Genomic DNA, 23,987 nt, shown 5'->3' with positions numbered 1-23,987 from the left:
TGAACTCTCTCCTCCCAAGTCCAAAGACCTTTGCCCTCCTGCATAGCAGGAAAGGTGCCCAAGCTCTTTTACAAGAAGGGGCGGCGCATGCCCAGAGAGGCCGTGTGGGGCCGGCCGCCCAGAACTAAGGGCGAGAGGTTCCCGCCATTTTGTCCGGCCCGCGGCACAGCTGGCTCCTCCTGGAACTACAAGTCCCATGAGCCCCCGCGGCGGCACTTCCTACCCCTCTCTGTCCCGCCGGCTCCCTTCCCCCCCACACCCCCCCTCCCCGGGGGCCGAAGTCTCTGGCTGCAGCCTGGCGGCCGGCAGGCCAGGTAGGATTTCCGGGGGAAACCACTGCGGAGGCGGCGGCGACGCCCCGGGTGAGTTCGGCAAGCAAGGGAAAGTGAGCGGAAAGTGCACAGAGTCGGGCTGCGGGCGCCTGGTAGGCTCGGGCCACGCTTTCAGGTCCGCGAGAGGGTGGCGGTGCGGGCCGGGGTAACGGCCGGGCCGGGGTAACGGCCGGGCGGTGGTCGCTTCGAGCCAGGGCGGGGCGGGCGGTGGCCGCCGCCTCCTCCTCGGCCCTCCCACAACCTTCCGCCTTGGCTTCTCCGCCTGCGGCGCGCCTCGCTCAGGCTCGCCCTCTCCGCCCACCGCGACTTGGCTGGGCCCTTTTGTCTCGGCTGCTTTGCGCCCCTTTGTGCCCGGGCGTGGGGTCGCCGCCTCGGGGGAGCCCGCCGGGCCAGTCCCTGACAGGGTCCGGTCCCTGACAGGGGATCCGGTTACGATAACCAGATCGGGTCAAAGTCCACTTTTCAAACCTGTCTTCCCTCATACCTCTGCATCCCAGCTGGGCAGATCGGAGGCTTCGGAGCCAAGGCGAGGCGGACGGGGTTTCTATTGAAACCTCGAGGTTATTGTCCAACTCTTAAACGTCAGTCCCGGTTGGCTTCAGGGCACTAATCTCCAGGCATTTTTCTGGAGGGGGGATGGGCCTATGGGAAAGAAGTGAGCCCCCCTCCCCAGGAAACCGGGAAGGGATCGAATTTGCTTCGAAGTCCGTATGGGTCGCTGCTGTGATCGAGGAATCAGAACCGGTGCGGATGGTCAGAATGGTAGTTCACACACCGCTAGAATCTCGGAGGAGAGAAAGTGATTTATAGGGCGGCGAGCAGCCTCTTCATCCATTGCACGCAGAAAAAGACCACAGTACTTCATCCAGCCGCCCAGTTCCACGCCCTGTATTCCCCTCAAATCCATTTTCACTTCTGCTGAAAACGCAGAGTTGAAAGCAAATGTCCATTAATAGAAGGATCTGCTTTATAAAGAAACCAGAAACCTAGTGGCTTCTAGAAAGCTACAGAAGTAATCGAAATCAAGCCAGTTTGAGGGAGGAGAGGTAGTAGATCCTTACTGCGACTGGTGAATTTTGTGGGTTTGATCACATTTTGTTAGTGGTATCTTTGTGTATGTCCCGTTGGAAGACTAGGTTCAGCTTAAGGTAAAGCTTTTAAAATAAAAGCCATTGCAGATACTTCTCTTGAAAAATACGTTAGTCTTTCAAGTCTCTGAAATGAGGACAACCAGGATCCCTTTACATGAATCAGGGAAGGTTATTTAAGTTATATAGGTAAAATTCCCACCCTAGTCACGTAGGCAAATAAACCCCTTTGTACTTTATTACTTTGTTTGATATCTCTTAATGCAAGTGATTTACTCTGAGAATCTCTGATTGTGTTAGTAATATTGTGTAAGGATGATAGTGCTATCGGTGCTTTTTTTTTTTTTTTTTTGGTGGTCTCCCTGCCTGGCTTGAGGGATCTTAGTTCCCCGATCAGGAATTGAACCCGTGCCCCCTGCAGTGGAAGTATGAGTCCTAACCACTGAACCACCAGGGAATTCCCGCAGTGCTATTTTTGAAAACTGTTCATATATGTTATATAATTGAATTTTCACTGTGCAGTTCTGTGAGGTGGTGGTTCTCTCATTTTACAGCTGTAAAATGTTAAATTGACAGCCTCTGAAATGTTAACTGACTTGCCGGGGGTCACACAGTTAACCTGGATAGGAAATAGTAGAGTAAACCGTGTTCCAAATCCAGGGCTCTATCCGTTACCTCACGCCTATTGCAGTTATTTATCATAACACTATCAACAGCTTGTGATTCACTGAAATTTAAATATTGGAGAAAAGTATGGAAATATTTTCAGTCAGAGCCCCTGATTTATAAGGAACTGGACTTTCTAGGACCACAGACCCAATTTGCCATACTGAACATCGGTTCCGTCACCTTGTCTTATGGTATGCTGTGTTACCTTGTGCCCAGGCAGAATGGCAACTTTATGGAGCCCTGGAGGTGGGGAAGGGTGGTGAGTTATTGGGCTGTGGTTTTGACTAATGGTTATTGAATGTTTTATTTACTGAAAGGGTTTAACTAATCTTTGCTTAAAGGTATATTAAGAAATATATTGGAGAACGTATATACGGCAGCGTCAGCCGCTGAAAATAACAGAAGGAACTGATATTCAGACATTTTTCTAGCCAGAGAGTCAAAACTCAAGAAAATGCTTTCTTAGTTTTTGCTTTTAATAAAAACTTTTGATCAGTTTCAAACTTGCAGTTTAAGCCTGGGTTTATGTCAGTACATGCCATGAATGTGACATCAGAAATAAAAACCTACTTCACCTCCCTTACTTAAATTCTTCTTAGGTAAAATGCATTACATGCCAGTGGAATTGAGTCAATACAATTAGTATAGCCTTTCTAACTAGTAGAAGCCTGTTTTAAATCTTTTATTATGCCATCATAATGGGAAGGAGCTTTTTTCCTTTGTGTTTTTTGCTGTTGGTCTGCTGTATTTTCAAATCAATTCAGTCAACAAATATTTATTGAAAGCCTGTTGTGTGTTTTTTTTTTAAGAAGAGAAGTTATTTATTTTATTTATTTGTTTATGGCTGCGTTGGGGCTTTCTGTAGTTGTGTTGAGCTTCGTTGCCATGCACAAGCTACGCATTGCAGTGGCTTCTCTTGTTGCTGAGCACAGGCTCTAGGCACGCAGGCTTCAGTAGCTGTAGCTCGCGGGCCCTAGACCGCAGGCTCAGTAGTTGTGGCGCACACGGGCTTAGTTGCTCCGCGGCATGTGGGATCTTCCCGGACCAGGGCTTGGACCCGTCTCCCCTGCATTGGCGGGCGGATTCTTAACCACTGAGCCACCAGGCAAACCCCACGTGTTGTGTTTTAAGCACCTTTGTAGTCCCTGAGGACAAAGCAGTGAGAACAAATCTTTTCTCTCTGGGGCTTACAAACTGATTAGGTTTGAAAGGGAGGAGTAAGACTGTAAATAAGTACTAAATAAATCCCCTCTTATTTACTGTGCAATTTTGATCAGTAAGCTCTTTGAACTTTAGTTTTCTCATCTTTAACATGGGTGTAATGATTCCTGCTCTACCTAGCTTGTGGAATTGTTTCCAGAATCGAGTAGGATAAAAATTTGGTTGCACTGTACCCTTCACATTCCTGTGGTAAGTTATTGTTACTGCTATTAGAAAAGGAAAAGGAACATTGGGGAAATGTTGTTTATAAAGAAAGACAAGGCTTCCCTGGTGGCTCAGTGGTTAAGAATCTGCCTGCCAATGCAGGGGACATGGGTTTGAGCCCTGGCCCTGGAAGATCCCACATGCTGCGGAGCAACTAGGCCCGTGCGCCACAACTACTGAGCCTGTGCTCTAGAGCCCGCGAGCCACAACTACTGAGCCTGCGTGCCACAATTACTGAAGCCCGCAGGCCTAGAGCCCGTGCTCTGCAACAAGAGAAGGCACAACAATGAAGGGTCTGCACACTGCAGCGAAGAGTGGCCCCTGCTCGCCGCTACTAGAGAAAACCCGTGCACAGCAACGAAGACCTAACACAGCCAAAAATAAAAAACAAACAAATAATTAATTTTTAAAAAAAAGACAAAGAGAGTAGTTGCATTCTGTGTTCTGAGAGAGTCTGATGTCCCATTGTTAAACCTTCTGTGAGTGTTAGTCACATCTTCACATGGGCTATCATAGCCCTTCATGTAGACCTTTTTAAATAGCACTTATCAAATAAGACCATTATTATTCTATATTGTCACAGTTAACTGCCTTAATGTCAGGGACCATGCCCTAGTCTACATCCTTACTGCTTGGCACACAGTTCCAGGTATTTCATTGGAACTTTATAAATGTTTGGTGAATGAGTAACAGAAGTGGGCAGGAGCAGTTGAGTGCCAAAATTGTTCAGCAGATTTTGTTTTGCCCATCATGTGCTAGGACCTGGGTTATGTTCTGGCGGTACAAAGATGTGAAGGTATATAGCTCCCGCCTTAAAGCTTACAACATTACAACACCTAGTAGTCTGGTGAGTATTAAATAGGGATGTGTTATACTATAGGTAAGGGACTGAATGATTCTGTTTTGGTAGACAGTGAAGGAAGGCATTACAGAGGAAGTGATTTTGGAGCTTGTTCTTGAGGGATTAATAAGAACAGTTACTATTAAGGTTATTCCAGCCAGAGGGGGCAGTTTGAGCATAGGAATGGAGATGCTGAAGTATAAGGTGTGTGTCTGGTGTGGCTAGAGGATATTGCAGTGGGTTTTTACATTTTTTGGTTCAGGTACCCCCTCTAGAAAATTTGAGAATAGCAATAGATTTTCACCCCAGAAAACTGCATATAAGGAGACATATGCTGGGACTTCCCTGGTGGTCCGGTGGTTAAGACTCCACACTCCCAATGCATGGGGCCTGGGTTCAATCCCTGGTCAGGGAACTAGATCCTGCATGCCGCAACTAAAAACCTACATGCCACAACTAAAGATCCCACATGCCGCAACTGAAAGATCTCACATCCACAACTAAGACTGGTGCAGCCAAATAAATAAATACATAATTAAATATTTTTTAAGAAAGGAAACATACACATATCATTCTAGAAAGTTATGGAATACTTAGGGATCTCTGGACCAGTGGGGCTGAGAAGTTGAAAAGTGCAATGGCCGGTGAAAGGAATGGCTGGGTGCTGAGAAGGATTCAGAATGCTTGTTGAAGACTTCAGGCTATGGGAATTCCCTGGCAGTCCAGTGGTTAGCAGTCGGCACTTTCACTGCTGTGGCCTGGGTTCAGTCCCTTGTCGGGGAACTAAGATCCCGCAAGCTGTGTGGTGGCACGGCCAAAAGAAGACTTCAGGCTTTATGTTTAAGGAATTGCTAAACCATCAAAAGTTTTTAAGCAGGAAATTGACATAAGCTGATCTGTTTTGAGGTAATTGCTTGCTATCTTAGAGGGTTTAGGAGCATATTTAGAGTAAGTGCTAAATAGGAGGTAGGATTGAGGGCCTTTTTTTGATTTTGTTTTGATTTTAAAGAATGGGAGAGATTTGACATGTTTGAAGGTAAAGGAAAAGGAGCCAGCAGAGAGCTAGATATTGAAGATCTGCGCAAAAGAAAAGGAAGATAATAGAGAAACATTGGGAGGAAATAAAATCAAAGCTCATAGAGAGGTGAGCCTTGAAAATGAAACATGAAGAAAGGATGGGAGAAGATATATTTGAAGTGACGGAGGTGGACATTGAAATTGGAGTAAGTTACCAACAGCCTATTTTGTACCCAGACACTGATCTAGGTACTTTTCTATGTGCTATTTCATTTAATTTTACAAAAGTTTTGTAGATTGGGTGGGCATTCCCATTTGACAGCTGAAGGAGGTGTGGCTCAGAGAGATTAAATTTCCCAAAGGCACTTTTAAGTAATTGAAGAGATCTGGAACCCAGATATATTTTGACTTCAAAGTTTAGAACAATAATTTCTGCCTTGTAGGGTCTGTTAATGCCTGATGACTTCTTTGTTTAAAATCTTTCTTTCTGAATGAATGAGTTAAGTTATCTGCAGAATGATCAAAGAATAGAGTGGGCTAGAGGACTTCAGAGAGTGTTAAAAGTTTGGAATAGCAGTCATGGAAAATGTAAGGGAGCCCACCAGAGATGAGCAAAAGGGCTGCTGAACCTCAGTTAGGGCCCCACCAAGGTCAGACAAATTAGCCAGTCGGCCATCCATTCTGTCTCCTCCATTCTCAGACATTTCTTGAATACAGTACTGTTGATGTGGGCCTTAAAAAAAGACAAACTATGTTGTAATGGGAGGCTCGGAGCAAGTCACAAGTCTTATGCTTCAGTTTTCTCATCTCTAAAAGGGTCTGGTTTAGTTGATTTCTCAAATTCTAGGATTTTTATGGTATTCCGAGGCGTTCAGGAAAGGAAGTGTGTTTAGTGACTGATTTTTAGGGAAGAGATGATTGAAACCATACAGCTTTCAGATTCAAGCTTGGTTTTCAGTTGAACTTCTCTATTGTGTTAAAAGCACCAGGTGTTTGTTTTGACAATCTGAAAGTTCTGACATAGTTACTCAATGCAATGTATTTACTACCTTTGGAGTCTGAAAACCTGCATTCTAGTTCCAGCTCCATCACTTCTTAGCTGTGACTATCCAAGTCAGCTGACCTCCTTGAACTTTAAGTTTCCTCATTTATAAAACAGAGTTAGTAACTATTTCTTCAAAAGTGTCAGATGGGATAATGTATATGAGAAGTCTTTGTAAACTGTATAGTGTTTAGTAAATATGAGAAAAGATATGATTATAGCTGGCAAAGAAAAAGGGATTAGTACTGTGATTAGTGCTGTACAAGGGAGTGAGAACTGGTTTAAAGTGCATCCTTCACTTCCAGGGTACTGAGTGGGTAAGGGAATCCTCTCAGGGTATGTACTATCAGTGCACTGAATTTAGAAATTTGTTTGTAGTATATGATGTTGCTGGATATTTTTTCAGGTATACATTAAAATCAAATCTTGAATCATATCTGTGACTTAAAAAAAACCCCTCCATTGTTAAAGATTCTCTGCATTTATTCTCTCAAATGTGAACTTGTTAGCCAAATTTCCAGGAATATTTTTAAAATAGTTGTTGACTGTATTTTATTTAAGGGTAGATAACAATTTTATGATTATCTCACAGAACTTAAGTACATTGCTTCATTTGTTTGTTTCCTTTGTGCATGGCTAATTCTGATGGAACTCAACAAAATCTCTTATAGAGAACTGTCTTAGCCCGCCTTGACCCTGCAGATATCTAGCAGATAACCAACGTACTTGATTCTATCTACCCAGCTACCTGTTCTCTTCTTTGCACTTAGGTTGGAAGTACAGTGTCAAAAACTGGCTTAGAAGGTTAATGATTCATCCTTACCTTGAGTGATCCCAGAGCACTTTGTCCATGTCTTTGCAGGGCACTTTTCCCTCTGTAGCTTATTTACCTCTTTATTCTCCCCACTAAACAGTGCCTGTTTATGAAAATAAACTGAACTAAGGGAAATTCCCTGGCGGTCCAGTTGTCAGGACTTGGTGCTTTTACTGCAGTAGGCCCAGGTTCAATTCCTGGTCCAGGAACTAAGATCTGGCAAGCCACACAGCGCAGCCAAATTAAAAAAAAAAAAAATTAAAGAACAACTGAACAAAGGATTCCTATATTGTTGGCTTCAATTTATTTAACCATTGTGAATAATATTTCCACATAGGTCTCTGTACGTGTAACTTTTTTTTTAATGAAATTACTGCCATATTCAATATCCTGTGATAAGCCATAATGGAAAAGGATATGAAAAAGAATGTATATATATGTATAACTGAGTCACTTTTCTGTACAGCAGTAGTTAACACAACGCTGTAATTCAAGTACACATCAATAAAAAATAAATTTAAAAAATGAAATTACTGGATCACCAGGTATGAACATTTACATAGTGCTTGATTTTTAAAATATTTTATTTATTTTTTTCATTTCATTTCATTTATTTATTTTGGCCACGCCGCACAGCTTGCGGCACAGCTTGTGGGAGTTCCCCGACCAGGGGTTGAACCTGGGCCACAGTAGTGAAAGCTCGGAATCCTAACCACTAGGCCAGCAGGGAACTCCTTTATTTTACTTCTTTAAAAAATCTTTTTTTTATTAAAATAGAGTTGATTTAAAATATCTCATGTCAGATGTACAGCATATATATCCTTTTTCAGATTCTTTTACCTTATAAGTTATTACATAATATTGAGTATAGTTCCCTGTGCTATACAGTAGGTCCTTGTTGACTTTTTTTTTTAATTTATTTATTTATTTACTTTTGGCTGTGTTGGGTCTTCATTGCTTCACACAGGCTTTCTCTAGTTTGTGGCGAGCGGGGGCTACTCTTCGTTGCGGTGCGCAGGCTTCTTATTGTGGTGGCTTCTCTTGTTGCGATGCACAGGCTCTAGGCACACGGGCTTCAGTAGCTGTGGCACTTGGGCTCAGTAGTTGTGGCTCATGGGCTCTAGAGCGCAGGCTCAGTAGTTGTGGCACATGGGCTTAGTTGCTCCTTGGCATGTGGGATCTTCCCGGACCACAGCTCAAACCCATGTCCCCTGCATTGGCAAGCGGATTCTCAACCACTGTGCCACCAGGGAAGTCCATGAGATATTCATTTTTATTTTTGTTTTGTTTTGTACAGAAATCTAAATATTTCATGCCATAGCTCTTCACTGGTTCCTTTGTAATTTCTTCCATTATTAGAAAATTGTTTCTCCATAGGTGGAGCAAATATTAATTTCTCAACTTCTGTTTCTCCCATTCTTTTTTCTTTTTTTTGAAAAATTAATTTTGAGGTGTGGGAAAAAACGTTTGTTTTTTTTAATTTTTGAATTTTATTTTATTTATTTTTTTATACAGCAGGTTCTTATTAGTCATCCATTTTATACACATCAGTGTATACATGTCAATCCCAATCTCCCAATTCATCACACCAACACCAACACCACCCCGCCGCTTTCCCCCCTTGGTGTCCATACATCTGTTCTCTGCATCTGTGTCTCAATTTCTGCCCTGCAAACCGGTTCATCTGTACCATTTTTCTAGGTTCCACATATATGCGTTAATATACGATATTTGTTTTTCTCTTTCTGACTTACTTCACTCTGTATGACAGTCTCTAGATCCATCCACGTCTCACCAAATGACCCAGTATCGTTCCTTTTTATGGCTGAGTAATATTCCTTTGTATATAATGTACTACATCTTCTTTATCCATTTGCTGTTGATGGGCATTTAGGTTGCTTCCATGACCTGGCTAATGTAAACAGTGCTGCAGTGAACATTGGGGTGCATGTGTCTTTTTGAATTATGGTTTTCTTAGGGTATATCCCCAGTAGTGGGATTGCTGGGTCATATGGTAGTTCTATTTTTAGTCTTTTTGTTGGTTTTTTTTTTTTTTCGCGGTACGTGGGCCTCTCACTGCCGTGGCCCTCCCGTTGTGGAGCACAGGTTCCAGACGCACAGGCTCAGCACCCATGGCTCACGGGCCCAGCCGCTCTGCGGCATGTGGGAACTTCTCGGACCGGGGCAGAAACCCATGTCCCCTGCATTGGCAGGCGGACTCTCAACCACTGCGCCACCAGGGAAGCCCCTATTTTTAGTTTTTTAAGGAACCTCCATAGTGGCTGTATCAATTTACATCCCCACCACCAGTGCAAGAGGGTTCCCTTTTCTCCACACCCTCTCCAGCATTTATTGTTTGTAGATTTTTTGATGATGCCCATTCTGACCAGCGTGAAGTTAATATTTTTCTTAATGCTATCCAGTTATTTCTTTTTTAAAAAATATTTATTTATTTATTTGATTGTTCTGGGCCTTAGTTTCAGCGTGCGGGATCTAGTTCCTTGACCAGGGATCGAACCCGGGCCCCCTGCCTTGGGGGCACAGAGTCTTAACCACTGGACCACCAGGGAAGTCCCGTATCCAGTTATTTCTAGTAGCATTGTTTCGTGAGGACATTTTAAGCTTTGGAGGACACTAAATTGAAGTGTTCTTATTAAACTTGCACTACTAATATCCACCTAGGTCACTAGAAATTAAAAATCTTTATAAGGGATCAAGGATATTAAAAAAAATATGAAGTATTTTTCTCACATTCGTGTTGATGATGTATTTTATTCTTATTTACCTCGGAATGGGTTTCATAGAAAATAGTAGTTCTTTGGGTGGGTTGATTGTCTATTAATCAAGGTTAAAAAGTAGAGCCCTGAAATACTTTTTCCCCTCTTCCTGTGGGTGACAGGTAGAAAGGAGGCGAGTTCCTAAGGAGGGTAGCCTTACCTGTCTTCCCCTCCCTCATGGATAAACCCCTTTTAAAAATACTGCCAGTAGAAACTAACACACCATTGTAAAGCAGTTATACTCCAATAAAGATGTTAAAAAAAAATACTGCCAGTAGATACCAAAGAATAACTGGATAGAACCAGTCAGAAGGTATGAAGAGTACTTTCCACTTCCTTTTATTTGCACACACTCAGCTTTGCCTCCCGTCCCTTCCTCTGAATTTACATTTGAGGGAGAGCATTAGGATTCAGGATATGAGTGCATCTTTGCTGTAAGTATTTTAAAAAGACACAATTTTTTAAAAATAAATTTATTTATATTTATTTATTTGTCTGCGTTGGGTCTCAGTTGCGGCACATGGGATCTTTGTTGCAGCATGCAGGATCTTTCATTGTGGCGCGGGGGCTTCAGAGCATGCGGGCTCAGTAGTTGCAGCATGTGGGCTCCAGAACACACAGGCTTAGTTGCCCTGTGGCCTGTGGGATCTTATTTCCCAGACCAGGGATTGAACCCGCGTCTCCTACATCGGAAGACAGATTCTTAACCACTGGACCACCAGGGAAGTCCCACGATGTTTTTTACCTATTGGTGATACCATTAAGATTGGCTGTTTTACAAACAGTCTTTTACATATTCTATGTGCTTACATAAAATCCCAGAGATAATTGGCTTCTGGGATATCTTTGTATAATTGGGAGAGGGGCTTTGTCCTTCCACTGTAGGCACAGACCACTAAGACCGGTCTGTTAAACAAATATGCATTTGCATATTATGGCATAAGATAAATAAGAAGTCTGCTTCTCTGCAACTGCATTAATGATTGCAAACTTTTTCAAACTGTAAAATTTACCATTTTATCCTTTCTTTAGTGTATAATTCAGTGATATTAAGTACATTCACAGTGTTGTGCAGCCATCACCAATATCCATTTCCAGAACTTTTTCAGCATCCCACACTCTGTACCCATTAAATAACTCTCCATTGTCCTCCCCCCTCAACCCCTGGTAACCTCTGTTCTGCTTTTTCTCTTCTATGAATTTGCCTATTCTAGGTGCCACGTATAAGTTGAATCATAATATTTGACCTTTTGTGTCTGTGTTTATTTATTTATTTATTTTGCGGTACGCGGGCCTCTCACTGTTGTGGCCTCTCCCGTTGCGGAGCACAGGCTCCAGACGCGCAGGCTCAGCGGGCATGGCTCACGGGCCCAGCCGCTCCGTGGCATGTGGGATCCTCCCAGACCGGGGCACGAACCTGCGTCCCCTGCATTGGCAGGCAGACTCTCAACCACTGCACCACCAGGGAAGCCCTATTTCTTTATATTTTTAAAACTGTTTCCTCTTTGTGCTTACATTTGTTTTATTTTGTAGAAAATCAGAAGCTTCTCTCTAGCCTCTTAACTCTCTGGAGAAGAGCAAGCATTTAACTATCTTCAGGGTGCTTATATTAAGAATTATTAATAAAAGGTTTAGAGGATTTGGTAACTAAAATATTTTAGTATGTGCTAGTGCTTTTGGAGGGCAGAACAGAAAGGAAAATATTAAGGAGCAGTTGTTGAGCAACTTCTTTTTAATTAAAAGAGATTAAAAGAGTTAACCTACTGGGACTTCCCTGGTGGTCCAGTGGGTAGGACTCCGTGCTCCCAATGCAGGGGGCCTGGGGTTCGATCCCTGGTCGGGGAACTAGATACCTCATGCATGCTGCAGCTAAGGAGTCCGCATGCCACAATGAAGATCCCGAATGCTGCAACTAAGACCCAGCACAGCCAAAATAAATTTTTTAAAAAAAGGGTTAACCTATTAAACATCAGTTATGCCACATTAAGTTCCTATAAATAGTGATCCTCAATATTATTTCATGAAAAAATATTCATACGTGATATCGTATGATCCAGGGATACATGAAACTTTAAAAAATTTTTTTTGAAGTATAGTTGATTTACAATATTGTGTTAATTTCTTCTGTACAGCAAAGTGACTCAGTCATATACATATATATTCTTTTTCATATTCTTTTCCTTATGGTTTATCATAAGATATTGAATATAGTTTCCTATACAGTAGGACCTTGATGTAATCCATCCTGTATATAATAGTTAACATTTGCTAATCCCAAACTTCCAGTCTTTCCCTCCCCCACTCCCTCTCCCGCTTGGCAACCACAAGTCTGTTCTCTGTGTCTGTGAGTCTGTTTTTGTTTTGTAGATATGTTCATTTGTGTTGTATTTTAGATTCCACATATAAGTGATATCATATGGTATTTGTCTTTCTCCTTCTGACTTACTTTGTTTAGTATGATAATCTCTAGGTCCATCCATGTTGCTGCAAATGGCATTATTTCATTCTTTCTAATGGCTGAGTGATATTTCATTGTATATATGTACCACATCTTCTTTATCCATTCATCTGTCGATGGACATTTAGGTTGTTTCCATGTGTTGGCTGTTGGAAATAGTGCTGCTATGAACATAGGAGGTGCATGTATCTTATGAAACTATTTTTTAAAATTCATTTGTCAGTCTTTCCATTGACCATTTTTACTTCATTTCTAACACTGTATAGATATATTTAACCAAACTTCATCTATTAAAGGGAAACTTTTCTTGCCTAAAACACAACTTTAGTCTCAAGTATTCCAGGAGAAGAAATAAGATGATTAATTCTGATTCTGCAAATCTTAAAAATATTTTTTTTTTTTTTTTGGTCATGCTCTTCAGGATCTTAGTTCCCTGACCGGGGATCAGACCCATGCTCCCTGCAATGGAGGTGTGGAGTGCTAACCACTGGACCGCCAGGGAATTCCCTAAAAATAATTTTTGATTGTAAAGGAAATATACAATAAAAATTCAGATAGTATATAAGTACATAAAATAAAAAGCAAAAGTCCTTATCACCCTACTCTATCTCTCTTATTCCCACTCCTGTCCCCTCCAAACTTCCACTGAGAACCCTTTTGGTGTGTAGCCTTATAATCCTACCTTTCGTTATGCAACTTGTTTCTTTTTTTCATTCAACAATATGTTGAGTATATCCTTTAATGTCAGGACATAGTAGATCTTTGAATGTCTTCATGGTATTCAATGTATGAAGGTTTCATTCTTTAGCCATTTTCCCGTTGACAGACATTTCAGGTATCTCGAGTTTTTGCCATTATAAATAATACTGCCACAATATCTTTTTGAGTCTAGTATATCTGTACTTTAGAAGTGGAATTGCCGGGTCAAAGGTTTACAAATTTGATTGGTACTGCCAAAGTGTCCTCCAAAAAGACACATCAAATTACCTGTTAATTTATGAGAATACTTTTCTATGCATTAGTATTATTTTTTTCTTGAATTTTTGAATTTTATTTATTTTTTTATACAGCAGGTTCTTATTAGTCATCCATTTTATACATACTAGTGTATATATGTCAATCCCGATCTCCCAATTCATCCCACCACCGCCACCACCCACTGCCGCTTTTTTTTTTTTCCACTGCCGCTTTTGTTTCTTGAATACCATCAATACTGGATATTTTATTCATTTTTTTCCCAGCTTTATTGAGATATGATTGACAAATAAATAGTGTATGTATTTAGGGTATACAGTGTGATATTTTGATGTACATATACTTTGTGAAATGGTTACCACATCAAGCTAATTAACATATCCATCACCTCACACAGTTACCAGCGTGCACACATGTGTGTGTTGAAAACATTTGCGATCTACTCTCAGCAAATTTAAAGTATACAATACATTATTATTAACTGTAGTCATCATGCTGTACTTTAGGTCTCCAGAACTTACTTATCTTATACCCTTTGATCAATATCTTTCCTTTTCTCCTTCCTCTCTCCGCCAAACTGAATAGTTTAAATCTTCAAATTTTTAGCCATTCTGATAGGCAAGAAAAATAAAAATAAAACTCACTTTACATTGGCATTTTCCTTATTAATAATCAGGTTGAACATATTTTCATCTTTATTAACCATTTGTATTTCTTCAATGAATTCCCTCTCATCATTCCATTTATTTGTTCATGTGTCTTCATCACATAACTATTTTAAAAGTCAAGTTGACAACAAATATGAATTTCATTTCTTTACATTTTCAGTTTGGGGATAAAGTTATTTTTGGAGATTTTTTAAATAGTATTTTCATCATAGTTAATGTTCACTGCCAAAACTGTTTTTTAAGAAGATTTGATATATTACTGAATACTGTAGCTTTTAAAAATATGTTTTGTTCTGGGGGATTTTCTCAAAATGTGATATACATAATGCCAGTGCTACATTTTTCTGGGTGTAGATTTTGTCATGGCTATTTGAATTGCCCTTGCTGAGGTCTGTCCTTTATAACTCACTAATGATATTTCCTGAGAGTACTTTTGGTTATCAGTAAGCCACACCTCTGTTTCAAAGCTGATTCATACTGCTTAGTGTGAATGGACTTAGACAGAAGGACTGTTTAACTAGGAGGAGGTTACAGTTTTTGTTTTTTTTTAATAAATTTATTTATTTGTTTATTTTTGCTGCATTGGGTCTTCATTGCTGCACACGGGCTTTCTCTAGTTGCGGCGAGCGGGGGCTACACTTCATTGCAGTGCGCAGGCTTCTTGTTGCGGAGTGTGGGCTCTAGGGTGCGCAGGCTTCAGTAGTTGTGGCACTCAGGCTCAGTAATTGTGGCTCGCAGGCTCTAGAGCGCAGGCTCAGTAGTTGTGGCCCACGGGCTTACTTGCTCTGCGGCAATGTGGGATCTTCCCGGACCAGGGCTCAAACCCGTGTGCCCTGCATCAGGAGGCGGATTCTTAACCACTGCGCCACCAGGGAAGTCCCTACAGTTTTTCTTAAAAAGGGAAATTACCCCCATTTTTATGTCTTTACCCTTAAGTAATATGTTAGATGTTCATTATTTGTGCTTAAAATTAAGTAATCTTTTTGCAAGTGTAATTTTTATTGAACAGACCTTTTAAAAGACATTTGTAAAACTGTTGTACTGAGAGCATGATTGTAAATCTCTATTTTAAATTTTTCAGTATTTTTTATTTCTGCTAAAATCCCATTTATATTTTTAACTTATCTGTAAATCTCTTTATAATGTTTCATTTTTCTGATAAGGCAAAAACAAATGAAGTTCTTTGTGAACCAACTATTTGTAGCTGCCAAATTTCTATGTAGTATTAACAAAAATAGTTAAGAAATGGCAAAGAAAGTTATTTTAAGAAACTAGAAGTTTTCCAATTTCCAGTCAAAGGGGTAGATTCTGTGGTGACAGATAATAATGGTACATGTAGATTACAGTGTTAATTCCTTACATTAAGGTAGTAGCATCTGTCTGAGCAATTGTAGATCACTCTGGAAGAGCAGTTGATACACTGTTTCTTAATTTTGTTTATTTCTGTAATGGTGTGCTTTCCGGTCAAGTCCAAGGAATAAATGGAAATGATACTTTAAATTGTCCCTTCTCTGCCAATGTAAATTGGTTTCATCATCTTGATAATATTTGTAGATATTATGTATTCTGGTCAAGCTTAGACTCATGACAGCTAAAATCTGCTTTGAGTTTTGATTTGGAACTAAAATCAAGGAGTGGGGTGAGCTTTAGCATTACATGGAAGTCCAGCCCTATTTCTCATGTGGTTAAAAAGGAAAGGGCGGGGGAACCCTTTTCTTTGCTATCTGTATTTACATTATTGCATGTATATTATATTAATACCTATTTGTTAACATGACCATCTCTTTTTCTTTACTGGTGTTGCTTTTTAAGTTTAAAGACCATAAACTTACTTCTCTTTGTACACTGTCTGGCACGGTACTTGGCATCTATCAATAATTGGTTCTTAATAGCCACTTGCTTAGCTGAACAGTTATTAAGTACTTACTGTATGCAGGCACAGCTCATTTTTTACTGTTTTTTTTTTTAACAAATACTATTTCATGATATTCTCACAACTCTTTGAGGTCAGGTATTATTAATCCCACTTGAAGCCAAAAGGACAAGGAGATTAAATTCTGCAGTATTCTCTTTTGTGACCAAAATGACTAATCAGTTTTGTGTGAGTGAATGATATTTAAAACTAATTTATGCTGATTTGTTCAATGGAAAATAATCTGAGTTCTCTTAACCATCTACCCAGTAAATGTTTGTTCTTTAGTTTTTGCCTGAATAATTATATTCACTTGTTGTGCTTTCTCAGGAGGAAGAAGGTTATTTTGCAGAGCACGGGTTTAGCATTTTGGAAGTGCCATAAAAAGGAATAGAAAAGGCAGAAAGATAATCTTTTCATTCTTGATGGTTCATATATTGGTAGACTCATTTATATCTGTATTTGCAACTTGTGGCTATCTTGGACACACAAAGTGAAACAAAGAATGAAGGCTATTACTAGGGTGATTGAGATAAAGAACCATTTTTGCTTTTAATATCAGAAGTTATTAGTCTACAGTGCACGCTTATGTGTTTCTCTCACTAGATTGACCTAGCCATGGTTATTAAAGTTGAGGAAGCTGGTACACATGAACGGTTTTGCTAAAGCTGGGAAGGGGATAGTTGTATTTCACGATTTTCATACACTAATGTTAATACCATCAAGACTATGGCTACCATTAGCAACAGCAGCATTAAATATCTATTAGGTAAACTATAGATCAAGGCTTTTAGTTTTGCAGATATAAAATAAAACTAAAATTACTTTTCTTATTATTTGCCCTAGATTTGATGGACATTGTCACAGATACAACTTAAATGTAAACCAAATTGACAAATCTGGTTTTCATATACCTCTAAAATTTTATTTTAAAATCTGCTTGATATTAAAAAAAAAAAAAAAAGATGGTTTTGGCTCGGAAGTAGAAACATTATAGTCGATTGTCCTTTGTAAATCCACTTTTATCTATGTTGTGTGGCCCAGCACATCCTTGTATTGATGAATGGCTGATGTTTAGTTTAAAGCAGTGTTCATGCAAAACAAGATTTTTAGCATTTGATGAAGTAATTTAACTGATTTGTTGTTTGGCTAGTTTCATTTGTAATCAGTGCTTTCATGGAATAAAAAAATCCACCAATATATTTCTTACCCTTTTCTGAATATGCAGAACCAGAAGGGGACTTTGGAGGGATTTGTTAGAAGAATTTGGAGATGATGGTGGGGTGTGGAATAGTATTGGGAAGAGGATGAAGAGCATACAAGGATTCATGAAAAGAGGGGTGGTGTCTTGGGATTTGACTGCCTTTCCTTCTTTCTTGTCCTGCCATTTTTTATGGCGGGAGCAACTTTCCAGTTTTTGCAAATTGAAATGAACCCATTCACATATCAGGGGTTTGCCGTATTTTTTAGAAACGTCCTGCTGTTAGTTATGTTATGCATTTGTTCATAATCCCCTAGTTGAATTTTTATATGATCTTAAAACCACTTGGCGGGATTCCCCGGTGGAGCAGTGGTTAAGAATCTGCCTGCCAATGCAGGGGACACAGGTTCAAGCCCTGGTCCAGGAAGATCCTACATGCCGTGGAGCAACTAAGCCCGCGTTCCTAGAGACTCTGCTCCACAACAAGAGAAGCCACCACAATGAGAAGCCCGTGCACTGCAACGAAGAATAGCCCCTGCTCGATGTGACTAGAGAAAGCCTGCGTGCAGCAACGAAGACCCAACGTAGCCAAAACTAAATAAATAAATTTATCTATTAAAAGAAAAAAACACTTGGCAGTTTAGCTGGTGAAGAATCTTCTAAGACATATTAGACTAGTGGCTGTGCTTTTTTTGTTGCTTTAAATAATTCTAATTATCTTACAATTTTAGATAGAGGAAACCTGTATTGATCAGGACTTTTAACATACGAATATCTTGCACAAGGGAATTCCTCAGCTCTTTGGTTTAGCAGAGTGTAAACCTCTTACAGATCTTAAATCAGTTAACATTCCTTGATTTAGGATCAGGCAACATCGTATATGGTTTAAATGCAAACTCAGAAGTCAGGCTGCCTGGATTAAAAAATCCTGGCTTCACTATTTATTAGGTAATTGACCTTGGATAAGCTACTTAACCTTCCATATACCCTAAGTTCATCTTAAAATGGGGATGGTAATATCTACCTTATGGTTATGTTGAAGATTAAGGTCATATAGCAGGCAAGTAGCCTATTCAAGTCCTGAGAGGTACCAGTTCAAGTACCTTTGACTTTTTTTTTTTTTGGTTGACAAGTTTTCTTTACTTGTTTTTGTCAGTTTGACTTTTAAATGCTTTTTCCTGGTTTCCTCGTAGTTAGATAAACTATACTACTTTACTTTATTTCCTTTATTATTTTTATTTTATTAAAAAAATATTTATTTAGGCTGTGCTGGGTCTTAGTTGCGGCACACAGGATCTTTAGTTGTGGCATGTGAGCTCTTAGTTGTGGCATGCATGTGGCATCTAGTTCCCTGACCAGGGATCAAACCCCGGCCCCCTGCATTGGCAACATGGAGTCTTACCCACTGGACCAACAGGGAAGTCCCGGAAAAAGTGTTTCTAATGGACCCTGAGACTACATAATTTCCTCTAGCAGCATATATACATTTTGAGAGATTGTTTGCTGTTCTGGTCAAGCCAGGACTGAAAGCAAGAAGACAGTGAAACAATATTTTACAAATGCTAAAAGAAAACACCTGTCAATTTAGAGTTGTATACCCACTAAAATCATATTTCAGAAATAAGTCTAGGGACTTCCCTGGTGGTCCAGTGGTTAAGACTCCATGCTCCCAATGCAGGGGGCCCAGGTTTGATCCCTGGTCAAGGAACTAGATCCCGCACGCTGCAACCAAAGGAGCCCGCATGCCACAACAAAGATCCTACACGCAGCAATGAAGATCCCACGTGCCAAAACTAAGACCCAGCACAGCCAAATAGTTAAATAAAATAAATAAATATTTTAAAAAAATAAGTCTAAAAGAAGGAAAATTTCAAACAAAGAAACTGAGAAAATATATTGCCACAGAACCTCACCAAAGGAACTTCTAGAGGATGTACTTCAGGTCGAAGGAAGAATGCTTCTTGGAAACAAGGTCAGAGATGCAAAGAGGAATGATGAGCGAAGGATATGATGTCCACTGGGGAAAATCTTAAGAAGGATTGACCTAATAAAACAATAATAACATATTATTTGTGGATGTAAAAATGGAAAGTACTCAAATATAAGTAGGGAAGGGGTTTGAAGTAAAAGCATTCCAAGAGTTCTTGTTTAATTAAGAAGGAGAGTAAAGATATTAACTTTAGACTTCAGGTAAAGTATTCATTTTTGCCTTTCAGGGGTGACAATAAAAAAGTAGAAATAGAAAGAATTAAAATAAATAGAAATTAGTAGAAAAATGGATGAGAAAAAAATCCAACAGAAGGCAAAAGAAAAAGAAAACTGGAAAGTGGAAGAAATAAAAAATGGAAAATAAAATGGTAGAAAGGGATACAGATATCTCTTATTCACAATAAAAATAAATTAGATCAGGTTTCCCCCAGAACTCTCTGTTTAAAAGACCAAGATGGTCCAATTAGAGAAGTAATAAAGAAGTCCTAAATAAATGGGAGACACATATGATATTCATGGATTGAAAGTCAGTATTATAAAGATGACAGTTCTCCCCAGTTTGTATTTTAGGTTGAATGTAATTCTAATAAAAGTTCCAAGAAGTTTTTTTCATGGAACTTGACACTTTGATGGAGCAGCTAAGATACTTCTGAAGACAAAATGGGGAAACTTGCCCTACCTGATTACAGGACTCATTGTAGAACCGTAATCGTTATACAAGGTGGTTTTGGTCCTGTGATCAAGAAATAGACCTGTAGGGCTTCCCTCGTGGCACAGTGATTTAGAGTCCGCCTGCCGATGCAGGGGACACGGGTTCATGCCCCGGTCCGCGAGGATCCCACATGCTGCGGAGCGGCTGGGCCCGTGAGCCATGGCCGCTGAGCCTGCGCATCCGGAGTCTGAGCTCCGCAACGGGAGAGGCCACAACAGTGAGAGGCCCGTGTACCCCAAAAAATATATATATATATTATTTATTTTTGGCTGCGTTGGGTCTTCGTTGTTGGGTCTTCATTGCTGCGCGCGGGCTTTCTCTAGTGGCGAGCAGGGGCTTCTCTTCGTTGTGGTGCGTGGGCTTCTCGATGCGGTGGCTTCTCTTGTTTCCGAGCTCAGGCTCTAGGTGCGCAGGCTTCAGTACTTGTGGCTCGCGGGCTCTGGAGCACAGGCTCAGTAGTTGCGGCGCAAGAGCTTAGTTGCTCCACGGCATGTGGGATCTTCCTGGACCAGGGCTCGAACCCGTATCCCCTGCATTGGCAGGCAGATTCTTTTTTTTTTAACATCTTTATTGGAGTATAATTGCTTTACAATGGTGTGTTAGTTTCTGCTTTATAACAAAGTGAATCAGTTATGCATATACATATGTTCCCATATCTCTTCCCTCTTGCGTCTCCCTCCCTCCCACCCTCCCTATCCCACACCTCTAGGTGGTCACAAAGCACCGAGCTGATCTCCCTGTGCTATGCAGCTGCTTCCCACTAGCTACCACTAGCTATCTATTTTACATTTGGTAGTGTATATATGCCCATGTCACTCTCTCACTTTGTCCCAGCTTACCCTTCCCCCCCCCCCCATGTCCTCAAGTCCATTCTCTAGTAGGTCTGCGTCTTTATTCCCGTCTTGCCCCTAGGTTCTTCATGACCTTTTTGTCTTTTTCTTTTTTAGATTCCATATATATGTGTTAGCATACTGTATTTGTTTTTCTCTTTCTGACTTATTTCACTCTGTATGACAGACTCTAGGTCCATCCACCTCACTACAAATAACTCAATTTCGTTTCTTTTTATGGCTGAGAAATATTCCATTGTATATATGTGCCACATCTTCTTTATCCATTCATCTGTCAATGGACACTTAGGTTGCTTCCATGTCCTGGCTATTGTAAATAGAGCTGCAATGAACATTTTGGTACATGACTCTTTGAATTATGGTTTTCTCAGGGTATATGCCCAGTAGTGGGATTGCTGGGTCATATGGTAGTTCTATTTTTAGTTTTTTAAGGAACCTCCATACTGTTCTCTATAGTGGCTGTATCAATTTACATTCCCACCACCAGTGCAAGAGGGTTCCCTTTTCTCCACACCCTCTCCAGCATTTATTGTTTGTGGATTTTTTGTTGACGGCCATTCTGACCAGTGTGAGATGATATCTCATTGTAGTTTTGATTTGCATTTCTCTAATGATTAATGATGTTGAGCATTCTTTCATGTGTTTGTTGGCAACCTGTATATCTTCTTTGGAGAAATGTCTATTTAGGTCTTCTGCCCATTTTTGGATTGGGTTGTTTGTTTTTTTAATATTGAGTTGCATGAGCTGCTTGTAAATTTTGGAGATTAATCCTTTGTCAGTTGCTTCATTTGCAAATATTTTCTCCCATTCTGAGGGTTGTCTTTTTGTCTTGTTTATGGTTTCCTTTGCTGTGCAAAAACTTGGAAGTTTCATTAGGTCCCATTTGTTTATTTTTGTTTTTATTTCCATTTCTCTAGGAGGTGGATCAAAAAGGATCTTGCTGTGATTTATGTCATAGAGTGTTCTGCCTATGTTTTCCTCTAATAAAAGTTTTATAGTGTCTGGCCTTACATTTAGGTCTTTAATCCATTTTGAGTTTATTTTTGTGTATAGTGTTAGGGAGTGTTCTAATTTCATTCTTTTACATGCAGCTGTCCAGTTTTCCCAGCACCACTTATTGAAGAGGCTTTCTTTTCTCCATTGTATATTCTTGACTCCTTTATCAAAGATAAGGTTACCATATGTGCGTGGGCTTATCTCTGGGCTTTCTATCCTATTCCATTGATCTATATTTCTGTTTTTGTGCCAGTACCATACTGGCTTGATTACTGTAGCTTTGTAATATAGTCTGAAGTCAGGGAGCCTGATTCCTCCAGCTCCGTTTTTCTTTCTCAAGATTGCTTTGGCTATTCGGGGTCTTTTGTGTTTCCATACAAATTGTGAAATTTTTTGTTCTAGTTCTGTGAAAAATTGACAGGTGGATTCTTAACCACTGTGCCACCAGGGAAGTCCAGAACATGAGGTTTTATCTGTTTTGTTTTTTCTTCCAGTTTTATTGAAATATAATTGACATATAGCACTGTATTAAGTGTTAGGCATACTGTATAATGATTTGACTTAAATACATCATGAAATGATTACCTCAATAAGTTTAGTGAACATCCATCATCACATGTGGATACAAAAGTAAAGAAAAGGAAAAAAATCTTTTTCCTTGTGATGAGAACTCTTAGGATTTACTCTTAACAACTTTAATATATGACATAGAGCAGTGTTAACAATATTTATCACATTTTATGTCACATCCCTAGTACTTATTTATCTTACAACTAGAAATTTGTACCTTTTGACTGACTACAACCAGACCCCCCCGCCACCCGCTACCCCAACCTCTGGTAACCACAAATCTGATCTCTTTTTCTGTGAGTTTGTTTGTTTATTTTTTGAAGTATAATTGACTTATAACAGTATGTTTCTGTTACACAGCATAGTGATTTGATATTTCTATACATTTCAAAATGATCACCACAATAAGTCTAGTTACTGTCTGTCACCGTATGAAGATACTACATAATTATATTGACTGTATTCCCCAATGGTACATTTCATACCCATAACTCATTTGCTTTATAGCTGGAAAGTTTTACCTCTTAATCTTCCTCACCTATTTCTCTCCTCCCCACACCTCCCTCCCTTCTGGCAACCACCTGTTTGTTCTCTGTATCTATGATTCTGTCTGTTTTGTTCTGTTTGTTCCTTTATTTTGCTTTTTAGATTCCTCATATAAGTGAACTCATATATTATTTATCTTTCTCTGTCTGACTTATTTCACTTCTCATTAAAGTCTCTTGTCCCAACCACGTTGTCACAAATGGCAAGATTTCTTTTTTTTTTTTTTTTTTTTTTTTATTTTGGTGGTACGCGGGCCTCTCACTGTTGTGGCCTCTCCCATTGTGGAGCACAGGCTCCAGATGCGCAGGCTCAGTGGACATGGCTCACGGGCCCAGCCACTCCGCGGCATGTGGGATCTTCCGAGACCGGGGCACGAACCCGTGTCCCCTGCACCAGCAGGCGGACTCTCAACCACTGTGCCACCAGGGAAGCCCTCATTATTTTTTATAGGTGATTAATATTCCAATGTGTGTGTGTGTGTGTCTGTGTCTGTGTGTGTGTGTGTACCACATCTTCTTTATCCATTCATCTATTGATGGGCACTTAGGTTGCTTCCATATCTTGGCTGTTGTAAATAATGCTGCAACGAACATAGGGGTGTATATAACTTTTCTAATTAGTGTTTTTGTTTTCTTTGGATAAATAACCAAGAGTAGGAATTGCTGGATCACATGGTAGCTCTGTTTTTAATTTTTTGAGGAATCTCCGTACTGTTTTTCATAGTGGCTGCACCAACTTACATTCCCACCAATAGTGCATGAGGGTTCCCTTTTCTCCATATCTTTGCCAACACTTGTTATTTGTTGTCTTTTTGTTAATAGCCATCCTGACAGGTGTGAAGTGCTGTCTCATTGTGATTTTGATTTGCATTTCCCTGATGATTAGTGATGTTGAACATCTTTTCATGTACTTGTTGGCCATCTATATGTCTTCTTTGGACAAATATCTATTGAGAGCCTCTGCCCATTTTTTAATCGAGTTTTTTTTTTGATGTTGAGTTGTATGAGTTCTTTGTATATTTTGGATATTAATCTCTTACAGAATATTTTGTTTGCAAATTTCTTCTCTCAGTAGGCAGCATTTTCGTTTTGTTAATAGTTTCCT

The 23,987-nt window shown here is 40.0% G+C and overlaps 1 protein-coding gene across 1 annotated transcript in view; it reads left to right on the top strand.

Annotated features, from left to right (window-relative positions):
- The first annotated feature begins 276 nt into the window (after positions 1-276).
- Positions 277-23,987, top strand: part of PHACTR4 (phosphatase and actin regulator 4) — a 116,975-nt gene continuing 93,264 nt past the window's right edge. Inside the window, exon 1 of the mRNA XM_082864030.1 lies at positions 277-362. The gene's annotated coding sequence lies outside the window, so the exon portion shown is untranslated. The remainder of the gene's footprint in view (positions 363-23,987) is intronic.

The sequence above is a fragment of the Leucopleurus acutus genome (genome assembly GCF_964270905.1).
Source record: "Leucopleurus acutus genome assembly, chromosome: 2".
In the NCBI taxonomy this organism is placed as follows: Eukaryota; Metazoa; Chordata; class Mammalia; order Artiodactyla; family Delphinidae; genus Leucopleurus; species Leucopleurus acutus.
This window is presented reverse-complemented; position numbering and strand designations above follow the sequence as displayed.